Genomic DNA, 4,270 nt, shown 5'->3' on the forward strand with positions numbered 1-4,270 from the left:
AATGCATATAGTATAATTGATGATGTGTCATGGAAGATTTTCATCCTGATGGATTAAAGAAGTGTGCACGATAAGAAAGGCTGGAAAACTGGGATCTGGGAACCCAGGTTATGTGCATTGTTCACAAGGAACTAAAGTATTACAAAAGAGAAATGTTGGGACAATTGAAAAGGATCTTTCTTAAGGAAATGGGCATGAAGAGGAATGCCTATGCTAGTTCAAAGTAAGCCACCGTTCCATATTGTTGGGCATGGAATTCCCCCAAGGCATGTTTTGGGGCTTAAAGCCCAAGTTTTGACCAAATCCTTTTGTAAAAGCTTCGCGAATTGCGGGCGCGGAGTGCAAAATTATAATAGAGTCACAGGGTTATCTGCCCTAGTTTTTGTAATGTAATGTTGGCTGGATAGACCTACCCATGGTCTGCGGACCATGTGTTTGTATAAATAGAGAGAGGCTCTAAGTGTATAGAGGAGAAAAACTAATAGAATGGAAGCATGAGAAGTCTAAGTGATTGAGTCGAAGTGTAAAGTGTGTCGTTGGGTTGTAGAGTAGGAGAAGGCTCTGTAGTTGAGTGCGCAGAAGCCTAGTAGTTCGAAGCTGAGTGCACGGACCCCTGCAGTTGAGTGCGCAGGGCAGGTCGAGTCTATAATCATTGGAAGAATCAATAAAGAGAAGTTTACCATATTTCTGTGTATCTTTTCTTGTTTTAATGTATGATTGGGTATAATTTGCAAGTATACTATTTATTTGCTACGCAAACTCATATGAATGTTTTGTGTAAATAAATATAACGCAAGACATCCAAGTACGCGAAGGTAATTAACTTGTATAGGAAGATAAGTAAGATCTTGGGTAATAGCAGAGAGTGCTACTCTAGCAGCGCGGAGGCTCCACAACCCCTAGTTAGGGCTACGCGAAGGTAGTATATCAGGGCATGAGGAACTGGGAAGTATACGAAGTGACCTACGCATAGTTGGACCAGTCGAACCTCTCAGACATCTCAAGGGTGAGGAAACCTGGTTCCAGCACCCTCCCATACTACTTCAGGTGAGACCTCAGTCCGCGCTCTGTGGACTGTTGCCGAAAGGGCCAGTAGTACAGGGATTTGTTTGGATAATTAACTCTGAACCTGGGTTAGGCCCCAACAAGCCAACAAATGGTTCCGTTTAAGGGACTGAGATCTGCATAGAGATGTCTGATGTCGTATCACTAGAATCTGAAAAAGAAAGGAATTGAAGATTGGTTGGACAGAAAGATTCACGAGTTCGCAGTGCAGGAAAATAGGAATCTGAGACTATCAAAGGAAGAGTGGTTAGACTGCTACTTATATACAGAAATCCATGAAATTTTCTTCGCATCCTTCCCCATTGAGTTATACGAGTGGATCATGAAGCTAGCAGAAAGCCAAGGAAGGTGTAAACTCGACAGTTGTGTGGACTCCAGAATTGGTGCGCAGATTGGAAGCATTTGTTGACACCTAATCCGAAACGGATGAGGTGAAGCTGGACAGTCATCTAGAAGATGAACTGATCCGTTTTGTGTATGTATAAATAATAGTTGGCTAATGAATAAAAATATCAGTTCTGTCTTGCGCTCAATAATTTCTGGAGTTAACCTGGCCTGACATGGTATCAGAGCACAGGTCCCAAAATAGTGTAACTCCTGCTGAGCGCTGCATCATCCTGAGCGATTCCCTGACACTGCTGAAGACTGCGCCCTCTGTCCTGACATGGAGACTGCGCCCTCAGACCATGAGTAATTGATGTGCGTTTTTTACCTGAGCGTTGATGCGTTCATGTATTCCCTGGAACGCTGCGTTGAAGCTCCGTTACCTATGCGTTGATGCTGTTGAACTGTGGTATGCTGAGAACTGAGGTATCGTTTTTTTGTAATGGTGACTGTGGTATGCTCAGAACTGTGGTATGCACAATGATTTTATGAAAACTGCGTTCAAGATTTTGCATTTTTATAATGGTGGCTGCCTTCTTAGTTTAATGAAGACTGTGTTTTTATGAAGACTGCGTTCCACAGCCTTATGCACAATGATTCAAATTGCAACTGCGTTGAAGACTGATTCAAATTAAAATGGTGACTGCGTTTTTTATTGAAGCCTGACATGGTATTGTATTGAAGCTGCGTTGTATTGTATTGAAGCCTGACATGGTATTGTATTGAAGCTGCGTTGTATTGTATTGAAGCTGCGTTGTATTGTATTGAAGCCTGACATTGCGTTGTATTGAAGAATGGCTGCAAGCCTGCGTTATATTGTTTTGAAGTCTGCGTTGTATTGAAGAATGGCTGCATTGTATTGAAGCATTGACGGAATATAGTGTTGCGCCTGATAAAGAGACTTGTAGCTTCATAAATCCACGTGGTATCCGAAATAAACCCTGGAACCGTGACTTGTTTTAACGTGCCTCTATGTGCATTGTTGTAACATATATTTTGGTTCCGGTTTCTCTGTATTGAACCTACGAAGGTTGGATCCACATTAAAATTGGATGATATGCAACGCTAATATATGCGCTTTAGACTGACATGTTATCTCTTCCCATTATGATATGATCTTCTCCGCTGGAAATTGTGAGGTACTGTTGTATGAGCCAGAGGTCTTGTTGAATTTGCTGTATTACTGCTTGGTGTAGGGTTTCTTGAGTTTGCTAAGTTATTAGTCGTTGAAGGATCTCTTGTCCACTGGAAATTGGCAGAAGATTGAATGTGTTGCGCTGTTTTTTTAACAGTTTTTACATTGATATATATTGAAGTGATATATGTTGAAGAGATCTCTTAGCGCCTTTTTTCTTTCTCAAAACACAGTAGTGTGGCAGTGATATAAGAAATGGTGATGCTGATGCAAATGTTAGAAGAAAAATAAAATGCATAAGGCTATGATATAAGATTTTTTTTTTCCAGCAGAAGTCTTGCTGTGGCATAACAATTTTTTTTTCCAGCAAAAGTCTTTTATCAACAGAAGTTTTTTTTAGCAGAGATATTTTTACAGAATGCATTCAATCATTTCTATGGTCGGAATAGTTCTCACTGGCAAGGAGAACTATTCTGAATGGTCTCGGATGGTGAAACACACCCTCATCTACAATGAGCTGTGGAAAGGAGTGCGTGTCGGAGAAGAAGACATAGACCCTGTGCAGCCCACATCAGACAAAGAACTCGCCATTTGGGAAAACAAGAACAGCAAAGCCTTTGCATTGATCACAGCATCTGTAAATGAGGAAGTAAGTCGTCATATTTCATCCTATTCCACTGCCTTTGAAGCTTTACAAAAGCTGAAAGAACTCTATGATACACATTCTGCACTTGAAGTTGTTCAGCTCATGATTAAACTCTTCACTCTTGAACTGAAAAATAATGATCCTCTTACTCTTGCATCTGAAATAAAGTCTATAGTGCATGATATTAAATCCACTAAGGTTGAGCTGGATATCTCTCTTATTGCCTTTCTCAAAGCACTCTATCCTACCTACTCTAACTATCTTGAGTCTTTACAAGCAAATGGAAATCTTAAAGATATAACCTTTGACACTCTTGTGAAAAAGTTTGCTGAAAGAGAGAAAGCCTTTGGAAAGAAAACAGTCCCTGAATCTTCTGAAGAGACTGTTTGCCTTGCTCATAAAGAAAAGCATCCTGCTCAAGATTCTGCAAGAGGAAGAGGTGGATGAAGAGGAAGAGGAAGATACTTCAGAGGCAGGGGGGGCAGACATCCTCAAGCAGAAAAGGTAGATCTGCATTGCATTCGCTGCAAACAAAGTGGATCACATGATGCTTCTACATGCAAGCTACCATGGGACAAAGTTGAGCAGAGAAGAAATCAGCAGAAAGGTAAAACTGATGACACAGACAAAGGTAAAGCACCTGAATCCGCTCACTATATTGAGGCACAATGTAACATTGGAGTAAATGAAGATTTGTTTAATGCTTCACTTGCTTCTTCGAAAAATGACTGGTTGCTTGATTCAGGAGCAACCTGTCATATGACTCATAGGAAAGATTTCTTTGAAGATTTCACTGACAATGTTGATGGAGCAGTATACTTTGCAGATCAGTCAAAAATCAAGCCATCAGGGCTTGGCACAATCAGGCTTAAACTGCCTGGTCTTCCAGACTTTCTTCTGGATCATGTTCTATATCTCCCACAGCTCAAGAGAAACTTGCTATCCCTGGTCCACATCCGCCAGCAAGGTCACTCCATTCATATGTTTGATGGAAAGCTTGAGGTAAGAAAGGCATCTGACCATTCACTTGTCATGAGGGG

Source organism: Pinus tabuliformis, chromosome X (genome assembly GCF_031772625.1).
Source record: "Pinus tabuliformis cultivar Carrire ecotype Pingquan chromosome X, CPIR1, whole genome shotgun sequence".
NCBI lineage: Eukaryota > Viridiplantae > Streptophyta > Pinopsida > Pinales > Pinaceae > Pinus > Pinus tabuliformis.